This window comes from Toxorhynchites rutilus, chromosome 3, assembly GCF_029784135.1.
Source record: "Toxorhynchites rutilus septentrionalis strain SRP chromosome 3, ASM2978413v1, whole genome shotgun sequence".
Taxonomy (NCBI): Eukaryota; Metazoa; Arthropoda; class Insecta; order Diptera; family Culicidae; genus Toxorhynchites; species Toxorhynchites rutilus.
The window spans coordinates 209,837,536-209,857,172 of NC_073746.1; the positions used below are offsets into that span (position 1 = coordinate 209,837,536).

Here is a 19,637-nt window from a genome sequence, read left to right on the forward strand (position 1 = left end):
ACAGAAGGTGAGCACGGATTGTCGAAAATGCATTTCAGGTTCCGGAAAGGAAAGTCGACAGTGGACGCTATTCGCACTGTCATCGAGAAAGCTCAGGTCTCGCTTAAACCAAAACGAAGAGGTGATCGTTACTGCGAGATGATTTTGATCGACGTGAAGAACTTTAAAAGTGCCAGCTGGGAGGCTATCACCGAGGCGCTACATAGATTTAAGGTTCCTGGCTACCTGGACAGGATACTGAGGAGATATTTCCAGAATCGGATCCTGGGAACAGATACTGAAGAACATCTCGGCGGGAGTTCCACAAGGTTCCATCCTAGGTCCAACGCTTTGGAACACGATGTACAACTGGTGTTCTAACGCTGAAGCTATCCAAAGGTGTAGAGATCGTGGGATTTGCGGACGACATCGTAACAACGGTAATCGGCGAGATGCTCCAGGAAGTGGCGACTGAGGCAGTAGACACGATCGGTAGCTCCGAATGGCACATTACCAAGATCTTGGTAATGAGCAATCGCAATGCAGTGCTGCGGGTAGAAGTCTCGGTTGGAGGACATACCATCGGTTCGAGGCGGGCAGTGAAAATCCTCGGAGTTATGATCGACGACCGGTTAAATTCCAACCTGCACGTCGGTCCAAGCAACAGCAAGAGGCGCCTCTTGGTAAGTGTATCTTCGTCTATACTGAGGTACTGTGGCCCTGCCTGGTTTGCGGCTCAGGATATCCACCAAAATCTGAAGAAGCTAAACAGCACAGTCCGACTCATGACCATGCGAGACGTAAGCGCGTACAGGACCATTTCGTCAGAAGCTGTGTGTGTGTGATCGCCGGGCTGATTCCTGTCTGCATCAATCTGGCGGAAGGAGTGAGTGCTACAAACGCAGGATAACCAGAGTTCCTGTTTGGACATGGCTGCTCGGCACCGGAGCACGTCGTATCCGTATGTCCCAGATTCACCATATGGCGCGAGTGGATACCTGCCCTTCATACTGGGAATATTGTGGAGACAATGTGTCGTGACAAGGGCACCTGGAACGCTGTAAACAGTGCAATCGTACACATCATGTCCGAGCTACAGCGGAAGTGAAGGACCGACCAGCGTGTTAACAACGCCTGACTATTCAAGGTGATCAGCTGTGGGACTGATCTAACGGATGGTAGGAGTGCGCGTCATGTTGTAGGGCACTGCCCAATAGATGCTCCGTTGGGAAGAGAAATCCCGCGAGGGTGACTAACGGAGTCAAGTTGGATCGGTGCACATATCGACGGGTAAACGGAATGGAATAGAATGGAACGAAGAAAGAATAAAAAGGGTAAAGACAACGATATTCAGCGTTGTAGACAGGAGAAGTGCATGAGCACAGCCGCCCCCCGAAGGAATTTAGTGAATTAAGGTTTTTTAAGTGTTTGAAGAAACAACAGAAAATACAAGTTCTGGCCCCTCTTGTATATCCGAGGTAATTTCGCATGTTGCTGCATGAAAAAGCATTTGGCCAAAGACGAGACTGCACATAGAACATCGAACTAACGTCGCATGAAAGCATCTTTAAATGCTGGATTCATTTCAACTACTTAGGAGATGATCCAGATTACTAAATGCAACCTTTTAGGACTCGAGGATCGAATCAAACTATTTGAGAGTTCGTGAATAAGGAACAGCATGGTAAAAAATCTTATTGGAGTACATGAAATATCTTGCGGCTAATGTTCTGAGAGTAACAGCTCATCAATGTCTTCAACGCCTGTTAAACGAAGCAAAAGAGACGAAACCTTACACGAGAAGTTTATGACACCTTTCGAGACCGTCTCAACTAAATGGCGAAAAAAGGAAACAGGAAAAACAGGAAAGGAAAAACATCCTATTGCTAACGAAATCGACTGTTATGTTAAAAATTCGATCGCAATCACGATTCTTACGATTGGTGACCATTAAATTCTTAGTAGTATACCCTATTGACAAAGTTTGCTAGAGTTAATATAAATTTAATTTTGGGAAAAAAAAATCTTGGATTTCAGTAATGACACATTCCAGCGTGACGTGACAACGCGTCACTAAAAAGTTTTTTTTCTCGCTTTCATGTATAAATCACACGATTTCCAAATAGTAAACGATATTAAAGTAAAATAGAGAAAATTTGCTACAAGAATCATCAGTTGGAGAATATTTTATAGATAGATTGGCTTGTTGTCTGTCAAATACTTTTGTGACGTGACAACACCTGTCTTTTGACGGTTTCCGACTTTTGAACTTTAATGTTGTATTTTCAGTTCCGTTTCAAAACATACAAATAAGCTTTGTTCTATGATTTGTTAACAAAAGATGAACGGTGATTCCTGTATACTCAGTATTTCAAAAAACTCACAAGAACATTGCAAAAATTAGCATTTATTTTGTGACGTGGCAACGCGCTCTGTGCAAAAAAAAAGTCTCCCCGAAGCGTTGTCACGTCACACAATCAATAAGTTATATTAAATAAGAATTTCACCGTATTGTAGCAAACTATATACTATTTTTTTATATTTTTTTTTACTCTGAATGCTTCTCACTTTCCTCTGAGATCTCCCCTTCCCCTTCCAAAGGTCTATCCTATATGGGGAATGTGGTCCTTACGCGAAGGGTGATCCTGAGCCTACCCCTCTTTGTATCTCAGGAACGGTACTTCCTACCGAATTTTCAGTAGTGTCAAATGAAAGGTGTCATAACGCTGACAATTTGATAACATGGTGACTTTTTTCTGGCTCTCTTCATTCTTGCGTTTTAGCGCCATTTTACGTTTTCACTGGTTCAAAAACAGAGAAGAAATATTATTGACCTTTATGCAAAATGAGTTCAATGTTCTTTTAGATTGTGAAACATTGCGAGACAAGGCAATTGTGATTGCTTATTGTATGTTCATCAAAATAAACTGTAAAATTGAATCTACCTATTACCTGTAATACACGGTATGCCGTTGTTTGGGGAAATTCGGGGTGGTCCTAACCGACCTCCAATTTTTACATCGTGATTGTTTAACAAGTTCACTCTGGCGCATGCCATCAATGGCTAGCACAATCCTGGTTCATCAAGTGGCGCTCACTACAGGGGGAACGCATTTGATTTATCTATCAGAAAACTCTTTGTGTGCATCTGGGCGCATGTGCACGTACTTGTGCAAGGATGTTCATGTTTGCTTGTTGAAGATGACTTTGACTTTGACTTGGACGTTGACTTTGATCGTTAACCGTTAACGTTTGCGTGTGCTTTTGGATGTGTACTTTCTTTGTCTAACTTTAACTAACTTTGTCTAACCACTCAAATATTATCTCCGTCTCGCTTGAATCCTATCTGCTCACTATCAAACTTTATTCTCTTTTTTTCATTCTTCTTCGTGTACCCATGGATACATGCCACATGGGCGGTGGCGGTATCAACCGGTACGGTAGCGGTGGTGGAACTTTGTCAAACATACTACCCTGATCAAAACGTTCCCGAAATCACCACCGTGGCTCTCAGTCACCCGTTTTTATTTTTCATTTTTTGTAGGTTAGCACAACTGTCATTGACATTCTATAAAATTTGTAGTGTAATTGTTTTACATTTCTAAAAGTTACGCTGTATTGAGTACATATGCTATTGTGCGTGCTCCGATTTTGTACAATTTGCAAATGCACACAATGGATCTTGGATCGATATTTGAAGAAGATTTTTTGATCGATCTTTGTACTCGGAAAAATCGCAAAAATTTATCTTTTTCTTCCGATTATTTTGTTCTTGGAAAAACTTTTTGTAGATTCGTTTCTCAGTGTACATCGATTTTAACCCATCAAATACCATTTAAAAAGTTGTATAAACATAATGTCAACATTGGGATCGCTTCATCAAGCATTGGAAAATGCAAATTTTCTGGGCTTCAACTTTTTTTTTAAACAAAATAAAAATTCGTTTGAAGCAATCCCAAATGAAATAGACAAATGACAAAACATGAGTATTTTTGATTCGAATAAAAGTTTATATGAGAAAATGAGTTTTCAACAGCAATTGGGATTTTTTTGACTCAAGTGTAACTTTTGTAAAGGGCGTATCGGTTTTAGTAAGAGAAATCTTTGATAATTTATATCTCAAAAACTATGAGTCGTATCAAAATAATGTCTTAGAAAAAGTTATAAAGTATTGATGTTAAAACGTGAAAAAAATGTATAATTTTATTATGTTATGTTAACAATCATTTGTAGCCATTAGTTATGAATCCAGATGTGATTTAAAATAAAAAAGCTTTTTATCAATATTCTTCTAAACGCAACCATTCTCGAGATATTTGAAAAAAAAACATGTCTAATTTATTGTCCTTTTTATAGTAAATAGGCTCTTTTAATACGTTTGTTTTGTTATTCCGTCATGTTCATGAAATTTTATGAATTTGCTTATAATTTTCAACAACTTTTACAAATAAATGATGTCATTCTGGTAAAAATATATGCTCAGGAGTTACCCATGTTATGGTTGGGAGTTTTAACCCACATGTCTTAAAATGTTTTTCAACGTAACTCCTAAATATATATTCAAGGACGATTTCATTTGGAATTATTCTTTGCTGTTTGAATAGAAATATGAAATTTTTATCCCCTGTTTAATGAGAAGATGGTAAAAAGACATTTGATCTTTCAAAGATCGATTCTCTGGTACCGATTGAATCAATGGATCGATCCCTTCGCCGTTTAGAAAATCGATTTGTCAAGATCGATCTTTTTCTAAAGATCGCGCAATCCTAGTCAGAATACATCTTTTCTGAAGTATTTTCAGCGCATGGATCATCCGAGAAATGATAAGTGAGAGTCCTCCGTGAACACAGCTGCGTTGAATTTCAACAGTCCAAAAACAACACCAATACGGCACCTCAAAAATTCCAGTTTTTCATCACAATTAGGATCACTTCCGACAGTTTTCTGTCAATAGGAGGAAAAACAAAATTCAAATAGAAGTGACAGAATCGGTGTAAGTATCGACATCTCCTCGACCTAGAGAGAAGGTTCTATGGGAAACTCATGACGGAAGTCAGGAAGAACAGGAAACATGACATTCGAACTGACGGAAAAAGACGAACTGAAGCATTCGTTCAATAAATCAACTCAGATGGCTAGAAAAGTCTAGCTTAGCGGTAATGTTTTTTAAAACATTATCCAAATCTGTCATTTCGGATGCCGGAAGCTATTTAAGACATGAAAAAATGAGAAAAATTGCAAGGCCCTTCTAGGTGATTTTAGTGAAGTCTTTTGCTTAATCATTTGTAAGGCCTCAAAAACCTGTTGAGGACATCGACTTGAATTTCAAAATATAACTTTTTAGTTAGTTTCTCTCCAAGTGTCAGTCTTTCCCGACTTTTTCTTATTTTTTCAAAGATCCCTAACACATTAATTTAACGACATTTCTGCCTCAAAAACAAATTTTATTATTAACAGAGACTTAGACTATCGATTCGTGGTGAAATAGCTTTTTATTATTTTTATTTTTTTAAAATTATTATTCAATTCAAGAAAAAAATCAACTTTTATGTGAGGTGTCCGTCTTTATCACCCTTCCCCTACATGTCATTCACTGGCTTTGTGTGCCAGTTATGCATGTGAGAAAATCCCTGACCATCTTAAGCATGTATTGGGGAACATATGTACCTATATATCCAAGAGCCCAACAAGGATTAATGAATTCGAAGAGGTGAATTTCACGATTTTCAGAGTAAATTTTCCTTTCACCATTTAGGGGAACCGCGGATAAGACGGGCGGAATCACATCCAATGCATGATGGAAAGTGAAGGAAAGAATATTGAACTCTTTTTTATATTGCTTTCTCTTTTTGTTCTATTTCAGTTACTGGACGCACAAACACTGAGAGAGAGTATTCCTCTCGTGAGCGATAAACCTCTACGCTTCGTATATTATGAACCTATCCATATCCATCCCACTACATGTCCATTATACCCGCACCGATAAAATTGTTCTACTTTTCGGCTTGTTTTAACTTCAGTAAAAAACATGGAAAAACACATTTTCATAAAACATTTGGCCAGTTATTTCGAAAACCATTGAACTGTAAGAAACTGCTCTTAAATTTTTGAAAACATAAGTTTCCAAAGATACAATTGAAGTTTACCTTAATATGTCCGTCTTACCCCCATCTCCCCCAGTATGAATGTGACAAAAGTCAGACTGCTTGCAGAATATTGACTGCCCCCGAAGATTTGATGACAAAATCTCTGTTACTTTTTTTGAGTATGTTTTCTCCCAGATCAGCCGATTGCATCGTTTGTTCCAGGTTGAAAAACCAGAATTCACGATGCTACATGAAAAGCTGAAAGATTTATTCGAATATCTCCGAGGAATCTTACTTTGTTTCAATGACCAATGGAAATCATTTGAAAAGAGGCAAGCATGTTTAGGTTTGAATGACAGCAGAAGAAACTATTAGAACAATGGATAGCAAAAGGCTGCTCATTTTCAAGGATATTTGTCGCAGTTTTTTCGTGGAGCTGATCAAGCAAATGAGAAAAATATTTGATTTTGATGATCCGACGCTCAAGACCGCGGTAATGTTAAATCAAAGAAACTTTTCCAATTTGACAAACATTAACGTTGTGTTAGAGGCGGTTCCAGAGTTCTACGATGGGAATATACAAAATCTGGAAAATTAATTCCGTACCCTAAAGGTAAAATTACTCCGTAAGAAAATCACAGTTTCAGAAACGAATTGGTGGACAAAAAATGGATGTCTAAAACGAATTGACGGTTAGCTTGAATTTTCCCGCGCTTCGGTGCCTTGTTTGTAACGTTCTTACTGTGCCTCACTCCTCGATAACTGTCGAGCCATTTTTTTCTGAATATAATCAGAAAGCTAAATTTCATGATCTGCTTTCAGCGTTCTTTCAAAATATTCATTTATTGAGAATTAAGGTGGCGAATGACCTTCGGGTTAAAGTCCCTTAAAAACAAGAACAGTGCATCATTGAGAATTGATTCGAATGCAACTTCAAACAAATGATTACCATTCTAGCGGTAGTCCTACGTCCATCTTGCGGTTATATCACAGATATAATACACTACTTGTTTTTTTTTTCAAATCGTTAAGAAACCAGACAGCTGCGTTGCAACATGTCTGTTTTCTTATCTATAATTAGGAGCACCTCAGTAAAATATGCCGTTGCTAATTAACTGTAATATCTAATAACGCCTAGACCGGAATACCTATGAGCCAATAAAATATCATTGCAGTTTCTACGCGGGTCAAATTGTACTTGTTATTGTGTTTTTATGTATCACCCAGACGTTAAATTTCTCCCAAGCTACAGTGGAAGCCTTTTTTGAACTTATACGCGACAATATAAGAAAAAAATACAATTTAACCAAACTGTATTAAGTGCAGATTTGACATGTATTTTGAATATAATCAAAACAAGTTGCCGAATCATTTTATATCTTATATACGATTCAAATATGCAAATTTCTGCCCGCCACTGTCGATGAAACCATTACCCGCTGTTCACCATAATTAAAGCAGATGTGAAAATAAAAGCGTGCCGCCTCTCAACTGCTTTTCAACCTGCTGATCAGGTTAACACTTCGGAGTCGACTTTGCGACTTAACACACTGCAGAAGATGAACTTTGCAGCCGTTTTACTGTCGCATTTCCTGCTCAGTAATTAGCATGAAAGCTTCAAGGAGACGGCACTACAGCTCAGCATTGTTCTCACCGTATCATATCTACATAATGGCGGGCTGAGCCTTCTGCAAAGTGACGAAAGATCACCGATAATCGATCGGTATATGATACCAGTCCTCAATCATTTACCGTTCTACCGTAATATCCGCATAATATGATTTAAGTCTTTTTTTTTCGTGGGCTCGTCGGGCAAGTCGTCAGTGGCCAAGACCTCAAAGCACGCTAGCTAGCGTCTACGCTGTTTTTCTGCGGGATCATCATAGGGAGCATGCCGCCAGCAAACGGTCAGAGCGAAAGAAAAGCACCAGCGTGGAAGCGGACAAGGTGAGAAATCATCTTTTCTTCGTCGTAGTTTCTCTTTCCCCTTTTTCCTATATGCGCTTTTCCGCCCTGTTTTTATTTTTTTTTCGTTTGCAGATTTACACCTTATGATACAGTTATTTCTGGTGATGGTGCAGATTTTACCTTCAGCCTGAGAGCTTGTGTCTTCGCAAGACTTTCTGCCCCCATCTAAGAAGCCGCTCTGTTTACCGATCGATGCGACATTCAATATCATCGTCTCGGTTCGGTATCGGGATGATCAGCACCTCACAAAAGTAGGGTCTGTACACCTTCGATGGCGCGGTGCGGCGGTAGTCAAAATAATTATTTCACTGCACTAGAAAACACAGGGGAAGAAGAATATGACCTTCCTGGCACATTATCAATTAGTAAATGAGAATAAATCTATTAGTTAGATATCATGAATACGGCTATTCACCCTAACAGAGTCATCAGATTCCAGTGATATGTGATATCTCGGTAAGGCGAGTTTTGATCGAGATATATCGGTTGGGATGCTCTTGACGGTTGATATATGATCAATGAACTGATCGAAGCGCCTACAAGAAGAGGACCTGAAACACTTGCAGGTAGTGCACTTTCGTTTTACAGATGAATTTAGTGTATCTAATGAATTAACCCTTTGTGATCGCATTAAATTTGGGCATGGATGGCATACTGGTCGGAATTATTTTTACTTAAAAAAAGAGAAATTTTGTGAGTTGATATGCAGTAAATGTATAACTTGTGAGACTATAAAAGTTGAACAAGATGTATTAATTCTTCTGTGAAGTTCATATAAGTATTCATCAAACCATGTGTTATTTTGATATAAACAATATATGCTATATCTCTCCTTCGTATGATATCTTTCGAAACAGTCCCCAAAATGCAGTCCTGGTTTTCTCATGTATCACAAAAATAATTAGTTTGGCATCTTCCGTCTTATAACTTTTTCTTAACAATGCTCTTTACATCTACACGTTGCCACAATACATGGAGTTTTACATTAAGTCCTTCCTCAATGGGTGACAACTTTTGTTTATATTGAGTACCGTTATCTATTATTTATAGGACACTGTTTTAATTCGCGAACAAGTTCACTAGACATTGAAATTCGTTCAGGAAAAATCTAAACTGATACATTGTTGCATAAAGTGAGATTAGTATACTTATTATTAGTATACACTTTGCTGTGGTGGCTGAGAGCAGACAAACGACCACAAAGGGTTAATCAACTAAGAATCGAATTAAGTGAAAGTACCATTTAAAATTTGCGAACGAAATTTGATCAGAAAGCAGCGAGAGTTTTTCTAATTTTGCGAGCAGCAAGAGATCGAGTATCTGGTAATTTTAAGAAAATTGCGTGAAAAATTGTGTGAAAAATATTGTAAAAAAGGTTCGTAAAAAAATCCAGTATAGAGCATGTGTTCACATTTGTTGTCATAAAACATTTGGTTTGAGGGGGTATTCCAGAAGAGAAAAATTAGGTTATAAACGTGTTTTTTACGTTTCCCGTTTTTTTTAATATTACAAAAATAGTAAAAATAATTTTTCATTGGTTCATGCGATATAAAGATGCATACATATTTTATTCATACAAATTCGACATAAATCGTTTCAATAGAACTTGTGTACCGTTTTGTCTCATATTCCGTACCGGCTCAAATTCCGAACACTTCATTTTTAAATGTAAATTTACTACACTTTAAAGTTATAAATAATTGAATAATGAAAGCCCTGACATTCTTTGAGGTATAAGCTACATTTTAACATTATTTACAGGCATTGATATAGCCTATAATTCAAAATATTAAACACTTGCAAAAAAGTGACAGTTAAAACCAAAGATAAAATGCTTGCGTTAGCAAATTGCGCAAAAAACAAGCATCTTTTTTTCAATTTTAGTAGTTCTCTCAATTTTTTTATTTGCTTTTTTTCATGTTAAGTGCTAGAAAAAGTGAGAATCTACAATAAATGGATAAAAAAAAAGATATTTTATGCAGAAATATTCATTCAAATTAGTATTGAAGTGAGTTTGAATCAAGTTTCTTTGCATGATTCAAATTCCGAACACTTCATTTTAAATGTAAATTTATTGAACTTTTTATGTCATAAATAGTTGAATAATAAGACCCTTGACATTCTTTGGGTATTAGGCTACATTCTCACATCATTTACAGGTATCGATACAGCCTATAATTTATAATATTAAGCATTTGCAAAAATGTGACAGTCAAAACCAATGACAAAATCTTGGTGTTAGCAAATTCCGTAAAAGACTTCGTTAATTTTTCAGTTTTTGTAGTTTTTTCAACTAAATAGTTTGCTGTTTTCATATTAAGTGCTAGAAAAGGTAAGGAACTATAATAAAAACATGAAAAAATGATATTTTGTGCACAAATATTCATTAAAATTAGTGTTGAAGTAGTGTTCGGAATTTGAATCAAGTTTCTATGCTTCTATTCAAATTCCGAACACTTTATTTCAAATATAAATTTACTAAACTTTAATGTTATAAATAATTGCATAATGAAAACCCTAATATTCATTGGTTTATAGGCTCCATTTGAAAATTCATTTACAGGTATCGATACTGCCTATTATTCATAATACTAAACATTTACAAAAGAATGACTATCGAAAACCAATGATGAAATGTTTGCATTAGCAAATTCCGTAGAAAGCAAGCATCGTGAATTTTTCAAAACTATTTTGTTTGCTGTTTATATGTTCGTCCGGTAAGAATCTCGTTACGAATCTACTATAAATTGTTAAAAAAAATCTTTATCACAATTAGTGTTAAAATAGTGTTCGTAATTTGAGTCAAGTTTCGACGCATGGATCGAATTCCGAAAGAAAATGTTTGAACACACTATTTTCCGGCGAATACAGCGATAGTTCACAAATTGAGGTACAAGGACAATCCAATTCTGGAGCAACAAAATAAAAAGACCATTTATTAACAAATGTTTGTAAGCTCTTTCCTTGCAAAACGCAGGTCGCAGGTGCAAACCAACGAGAGTAAAATTGATTTTCTTAGCCAGGTTTTCAACTAAAACCACAATAACAAAGCCGGAGTCCTGAAGTGAAAGGTTGAACTCGATAATATACTGATTCGATTATACAGCCATTCCATGCCAACCCGATTTAGTGGTCCTCCGATTTCCGTGAGAAATGGTAATTTTATTCCTTATTGCAAAATATCTGACTGGATATCTCCAAAATATTGTCCAAACACTCATTTTTCCTCTTTTTTTTTCAAAAATAACATTTTTTTTTAAATCATAACTTTTGAACTACTGGACCGATTCAGATGGTTGACATATCAAATTAGACCAGTTAGCTGGTCTTTTTTGAGAAAATACTACATTTGCAAATTTGATAAATTTGAATTTTATTTTCATAAAACGTATTTGTTTTTTATAATTTTCATGGTCTCGCGATCAAGGGCGCGATATTTTTTTTATATTTTTTCTTGAAAGCTGAGGATTTTTTACATAACATATCCAAAAATCAGAAATATGTTTATTTTTGTTTTTAATTATAATTTTTCAAAGTTAATCTATGGTCTAAAAATCATGTTTCCCTTTTTTCCAACAATGACGTTTTTGAAAAATTCATAACTTTTGAACCACCTAACAGATTTGGATAATCGACATATTAAATTGAAGTCAATGAGCTAGTCTTCTTTGAAAAAATATTGAATTTGCTAAAAAAAATGGAATCCCATTCGCATAGATCTCGTCTAGTCGCATAGGAATAACGAACGAATATTAAATCATGTTAACTTTGACAAATAATAATTCAAAAACGATAAAAAAACACAACTCCGATTTCTGGATATGTTATGTAGAAAATCCTCAGCTTTCAAGAAAAAATATAAAAATATATAGCGCATGTAAACTAGAAAAAAACGAACACAATCGATAATTACGAAGACAAAATCCAATTTTCTTGCGAGTAAATTATTTTTCCACAAAAGAATAGCTTATTCGCTTTAATTTGATGTATCGATCATCTGAATCGGTCCAGTAGTTCAAAAGTTATGAATTTTCTAAACAAATGCTTTTTGGCTGTTCGGAATTTGAGACAAATGTGATTAATGAAATCACCATGAAAATATATTTGTAATTTTTTTTTAAGTCAAATGAAAACGAAGGCTCTGTTGTATCCTAAAATCAAAATAATTTCGCGAAAAAAGTACCATTTTGAGTAATGAGACACTGTTTAATGGCCAACAAAGCTTAAGTGTTCGGAAATTGAGACAAAACGGTACGCCAGTTTCAAAAAACTAGTTTCGAGACAAACGCGTTTGAAGTTTTGTGTCAAGGCCGTACTGGATTAGATACCGCATCACTAAAACGGCTCTAACTCGGTAAATAATCCGATTTTCGAAAAACCCTTTCTAGGGTATATTTCTGAATGCCTGAACTTCAGAAATACGAAGAAATAAAATTTTGATGTTTTTTTTTCAAATTTCTAGACTAGAACACTCCCATAACAACGATAGTATATGCATCAGAAGCGCTAAGTGTTGCATTTGTCGAGTCTGCTCCGGGTAGGATAAAAATAAATGAGTAGTCCAAGAAATGGTCGTGAAAACGTTGAAGATGACGACCGGTTCGATGTTCGTCTGAAAGCGACAATAACAAGCAAGCAGTAATGAAAATTATGTAAGATGATCGTCAAGTTACCATCAAGGTGATGGGCATATTATTTTCCTCTTGTCAAAGCTTATTTCAGATTTGCCGGGCATGTGTGGGATCTATAACATGTTCGTTCGAATCCGCGAAATGATAAATTATTGTTTTACGTTGATCATGATTGTGAGTTGGTTGGTGTTAAATCAAACCGGACCATGTGACATTTTTATTATTTCGAGAAAAGCAAGTTAGAAGTTTGGTTAGAAGGGGTTTTCAATGAGCATTCGAAACATTTTCGATAAGTTATTCCTGCTGAACGCATGATTTTCCAAATCTGATAAATGTAGAATATATAGAATGTAGCTTACAAAATGTATAACCTAATCCAATCAATAACCCAAAATTTGGAATTTTGCCTTCTTTTTTTTTTTTTTTTTTGATGTTTGCTCTTCAATTGTCAGAATGGCGTCCAAGCATCGATAGACAAGTTTGATTTGACATCTTGCCATTATGGAAGGAAGGCGATGAAAGGGTATAACAAGAATAACGTGATGGTGATGCGCAAAGATCATAACCATCCCAGCACCCCAGTGAGAACTTGAAAATGTAATGAAGAGAGAACTTGAAAATGTCAAAAAACCGTTCAAGCGTTTCCATTCTCCATACTTTTTTTTCACTCGTGAATCGGTCATCTGAAATGCAAATGCAGAAAAAAAGCACAGTAACTCTTGAACAATAACGTAAAAGCACAATATTCGCGATTTCGATATCACACAAAGCGTTTTTGCTTGATACGAAGTGCAAGTACAAAATCCCTCCTGAAAGTCAATAGTCAAATGTGTTGTGAATGAAATCATGATGCGATTTTTTTGCAACCTCAAAGCCAAGGTTTAAATCAATGAAATGATACAAAGCAATGGTTTTCGTGCCGTTTGGTTGAGGTTACTTGTGTATTTTTGCATCATACGCACACATTGTTGTTGTTTTTATGCGTTGTCATAGACGAACGAAGCTGTTATCAGAGTTGTATGTTTTGTTTATAAGAAATGTGGAATAATGGTAGTGATGAAACAAATATTTAATAATCTGAGTTTTTTGGACTTTTTTTCTTGAACCTGGACTATCCAGAGCCATCAAAACGTTCTACTAATACATTAATTCCAAAACTTGTATGTACTGTTGAATAGTATTAAAACTGAGTTGAATAAAATAATTTCGTGGTCTTATGTTAACCATGTGTTGAAGTCCTAAGCACTCCTTTGCATAATACTGGTTGAACCTCTAAAAGAAAAAGAAAATGATTTTTTAATTGAATTATTTAATTATACTAAACGCATTTTTATTCGACCAATTTTTGATCGTTCCATCCTTTATTCCAAGTAAAACTATTCGAAATTCTCCACTATTATTATTCTCGATCTCATTCTCACTAAACCATTAGAACTAATACAAGTGACAATCTCATAACAACGCGAACGAATCCAAAAGTTTCGTTATTGACGTGGGGCTACATCTAGTCGGAATATATGAGGGATAGGGTGGCAGTGAAAATGGTCATGTCAAATTTCGAAAACCGACCATGCACACTTTGTTTATTGGCCCAAAAAAAATGACCTGTGCAAAGTTTCAGCTCAATCGGACATGATTTAGGGGTGCCTCAAAGGGCTCAAAGTTTTGATTTTTCGATCCCCGAAAATCTCCCAAGGGGGGAGGAGTAGAGGAAATTCGGGGAATCGAAATTTTTTTCGATGCCAAATAAAAAAATTTCCTAAAACTTAAAAATGCATGAAACGCCGAGATCTGGTGTTACTCGAAAAAAAATTTTGGCCGAAAATCGACCTTTTGGGAGGCAATGAAGGTGTGGGAAAAAAATAATTATCGAATTTAAAGAAACGACCATGTACATTTTGTCAATTGGTCCGAAAAAATTACCTGTGCAGCTCAAACCTGTTTCAGCTCAAACGGGCATGATTTAGGGGTGCCTCAAAGCTCTCAAGTTTTTGATTTTTTGATCCTTGAAAATCTTCCAAGGGGGGAAAAAAAGGAAATTTGATATCGAAATTTTTTCTCTTTTGGCCGAAAATCGACTTTTTCGGACTTTGCACAGGTCATTTCTCTGGGCCAATAAACAAAATGTACATGGTCGGTTTTTGAAATTCGATGATGAAATATTTTCCATGCATCCATTGCCACTGAAATGAAAACCTAAACACATAACATGCAGGAAAAAATGAATGATTTCGAATGCTTATAACATTTCTCAATATATTGGAAAGATCCCATCGAAGTATGTTCCCTAACACAGCCCAAGGCGCCTGGAGAAATTGACATTGCAAATACATACATGCAAGTGGGGTGATTTTCGTTCCCATCGAAGTATGTTCGAAATATGTTCAAAACCAATGTGTCTTACATTGCTTGGTGTTTGTTTAATTTCTTTACTTACACAGTAAATATATTGAATTCAATTGAATTCGAAAATTGTTTCATTCAATCAATAATTTAATCAATACAAACAAAAGCTTTTTAAGCCAACGGTAGTTCCACGTCAACCTTGCGGTTATATCATAGATAAAACCCACCCATTTTTTCCACATTGAAGTATTTCCCGAATTTTCAACTGCGTCTTTGTGGTGAAACAAAAACTTTATTCTGTTACCAATTATTTCAGCCAGTTGAGAGATTTTTCATATTAAAACACCTAGACTCTTTAAGTTTTGAACAAATTTTCAAACTCTAAAATCTGTTGCAAGGTATAACGGCCCTAACCTCAAAATAAAGATATCCTGCTGTCCTGAAAAGCTTTGTCAATATAAACAGCACGGGATCGCAGCTATTCTAGTAGAGTTCCAAAGAGGTCATTTCGAGGGTACGTTGCGGTAAAGTGTTTCTCTAATTTACTCCAAACTTGAATCGAACGTTTCGATATGAAACGTTCACAGAAATCTAGGGGATAAAATAGGCGAAAAATTCACCTGCAAAAATTAGAACTTTATGCAATATTTACAAAATTAAAAAAAAAATGCTAAAACACTTCAAAAAACTTGTTTTTCAAAATCAATTAAAACAGTTCAAATTTTTTTTTGTCAGAGCTACAAATTAGCCTTATACAGAATTTATTGGAGTTTCCGAAACTAACTATCGATTTGCGGTGCGATCATTATTCATTCAATTATTCATCATCAAAAATGAAGGGGAAATTTGGAAAATCAAAAGTTTTTTTTTCGATGTCAAATGACTTAAAAATGCATTAAACGTCGAGATCTGGTGTCACCTCGAAAAAAAATTTTTAGCCGAAAATCGACCTTTTGGGACAAAAAATCAAAAAATTGAGTACTTAGGGAAGATTTTCGAAGATGAAAAAATCAAAACTTTGAGTGCTTTGAGGCACCCCTAAATCATGTCCAATTAAGCTGAAACTTTGCACAGATCATTTATTTGGACCAATAAACAAAATGTACATGGTCGGTTTTTGAAATTTGACATGACTATTTTCGCTGCCACCCTAGGGGTCACTCTACGAAAAATATAACGATTTATTAAGAGTTTTCAAACGCATACTACTCAAAATCGTTATTGCGACCAGTGTTGCCACATTTTAATCTGTACCAGATGGGTTGAAAACCTTTCTTATCTGTTCTTTTTCTTCAAAAAATCGGTGCCATCGAAAATATTCGTAGAAAACAAATTTTATTAGAATGAAAAAAACTTATTCATTTACAACAAATACTACATTCACATTTGCAAGTCATTCGAGTGTCTGATGATGCTTATGTAAAGCCTCAATGTTAATCAAATCTTTTGGTCTCAAAGTGTGTTCATCGTATCGTTGCTGAGCCGATTTCGAAACTTGTTTTCGTTCTGATTATATTAAAAAAATGTCGAGGAGTGAAGTGTTGTGAGAACGATACAAAAAACAAGGCATCGAAGCGCCAAAAATGCGTGCGAACCGTCAATTCTTTTTAGACATCAAATTGTTGTTCGTTTTCTTTAATTTAATAGCATTGGACATTATAACATCGTGAGATTCCTTGCAGATATTAGTGAAAATGGCAAGCAAACTGATTTTTGTCACATTCATACTTAATGGTTAAAATGCTTGTAAGGAATTCCGCTCTTATGAAACTGATCAATTATTTCATTGTAAATGCTTTTATGGTCAGCAGCACCAAACGATACTACGGCGTAAAAGCCGTCATGTACCTCAATGTTTCTTTTTCAAATGTAAGAAATTTCGCACGCAGAAAAAAATCTGTACCAATCTGTACTTTTTCACGAAAATCTGTAATCTGTACCGCACAGAATTTGTACTAAAAATAACGAAAAACCTTTCCTTTCCAGATAGATCTGTACGTGCGGCAACACTGACTGCGAAATATGTTGTGTTATATACCATTAGACAGGAAATTAATCCAGCAATTTTACGCTCGAAACATGAACAGAAAATATAATAAAAAAAATTATAGGAGGTTGTGTCCAAGATACGACCGCATTGTTGACGTAGAACTACGCTGTTATTTTATATAAGTCGCTTGTTTATACCTTCGGATATTATTCTATAATGCTGTGAAATTTTAGAAACAACTGCTTAGTAGAATAATCTCTGAAATGATTTTTTCATTGTAGAATCAGTTGACGATAATTGATTGATGATTCATTCTTGCCCTCGCAAAACAATCGTATGTCGCAATTTATTTCATGTCAATGCATTCAAAATTTACCTCGAAGGCTATTCCGGTGGCCTTTTTCGAAATTGACATAGACTCGGCTACAGTCGTTTATATACATGTTGCACCAGCACCATTATTCCATATCTCATAACTACATCAATATATCTTTGGCATCGCATGTAAACAACAACAATGACAACACTTGCAAGTATCAAATATCATGCTACATGTTATTTAGTATTGCCTCAAAGGAATCGCACCTCTAGATATCGTTCGTACAAACTAAGCGTAAACCAAGCGCCAAACAAGCGTTCACCATAGCATGCATACAGAGCCATACATTGGTGGCTTGAAACTACTAGCAATATAAACATTTCTCATCATGTTGCGCTATTCTCAAAAGAAACGCTTCTGTTAATATTACTGGCCACGAAAAGAGTTGCATTACTTTCTCATGCTCGAGAGAAGCACAGCTGTCACCCTTAGTGGAGGAAGTTTTGCTACTGGCAAGCAAAACCTAATCACATACAATATTCCAGAACATTTACTTTCTTGATGACTAAACAAGAGAAATAAACTCTTTTTGTTAATAACAACCTCGAAAACAGTAGCAATGCTTCATTATGATCAATATTAGCGCAAATGCAATCCTAGTTGAAGGCAGTTTTGCGACTGGCACGTGAACTCAAATAACTTATAACATTCCAGTAAGACATTCAAGATGCTTGGTATTCCCAAATAATTTTTTGGTGCACAACCTTAACGTCTGCTTCACCATAACGTCAGTTTAATGCATTGATGCATTCTCAAAGGTACCAACGAAGTCCTTATGAAGACGGAAAATAAACAATGTTAACTGCTTGGAAAAAGACTGAATTATGCCACACAGCTTGTACTCTGCTGTAACACCCATCGATGCGAATTCACTGATGAGTTTGTCAAGAGCGACCGCCTTCACCACCAGCGAGGGGAGCTTGATTTTGGTTGCTGCCTGGACGTTTACATTTTCGACCGACGCGCCGAAATCGCCTACTTCGCTGTTGTTCGGTGCGGTGTCACATTCGCGAAGGCCTCGGTTCAGTGCGAGCGCTTTTCACTGCACCAACATCGCGTGCATCATTAGATGACGCTTGCCTCGAAATTTTATTGCCCCTGGCAATGCGTTCGTTTTTGCAGGGCTCGAGCCTGCCTTTATCTTCTTCTTACTCATCACACACTACGCGAAACGTCCAATTTATGACGCGGAAAGAAAAACACACGATACGAATAACGCGAAAAACGAACAGAAAAACCAAACGACGATATACAAGTTGGATTACCACTGGTGGGGTCCAATCTTAGATCGAAGCGCAGCGAAAGCAAAGTGAACTGGATTACTCAACAGTCCGATGCCGAATGAAAGTTTGCCTCAGCGAGATCCACTGTTTATACTCTAGGCAATTATTCCCCTTCATTCTTCTTCTTTTCCTTTGTTCACGGAGACTTTAAATCCTACGATTTCCCCTCCGTTGGTCGTCGATAAGTTGCTCGTTATTGATAGCTCTGTTCGGGAAAGCACTCAAATGGACAGAACAAATGTATGAGAAAATAGAAACACTTAAAGTTTTCATGAATTTTAACCATTTACTAACCCGGGGATTCTATTGTATGGCATATTAAACAAATCTTACGGAATTTCCGATTCGTTTAGTATGTAAATCGCCAAAATCCGTTCGCGGCAAAAATAGTTATTAACGTTAACTTTATTTCATAAAAACGTGACCTGTTATCCGATTTTGCACCCTTCCTGAAAGACGTTAAACAATCTGACGATTAAAATGGGTATGTTTTTTCGATTGCACTAACCTCTCGCTTTCCTTCCCGACGCAACGAGCAATCTTTTTGCCTACAATTTGGCGTTAACTCACAATGTGAGTCTATGCCTACCACGAGTTTGGCTTTAACTCTCCTGTACTTGCGCGAAAAATCGTAACGGGTATACTAATAGACTGTGAGTGTGTCTCTGTAATATTGTTATTGCGTATTTTTAGGCGTTATTGCTATTTATTTAAAAAGAAAGATATAATTGAATGAGAAAACTCCAAAAAATATAGTTTTCTTTAACTTCCGTCAATTCTAATGTTCATTTAATTCAGCCACTCCATTTATTCTTGGCCTGTCAGAACTATGCGCGTCTGACCTTTTGAAAATTTTTGAGATTTCAATACTTGCCCTCAAAGTCCTACGTCAAGTTTCCGTCCGTGCCTCTCGGCTCAGACCCTTCTACTTTTGTAACAAGTTTACAACCATTTCTCTAAATGGGTCGATTTTAC

At 36.2% G+C, this 19,637-nt stretch overlaps 1 protein-coding gene across 9 annotated transcripts in view; it reads right to left on the reverse strand.

Moving 5' to 3' along the window:
* Nucleotides 1–19,637, reverse strand: part of LOC129775002 (serine proteinase stubble) — a 344,680-nt gene that overhangs the window by 209,226 nt on the left and 115,817 nt on the right. The window lies entirely within an intron of this gene.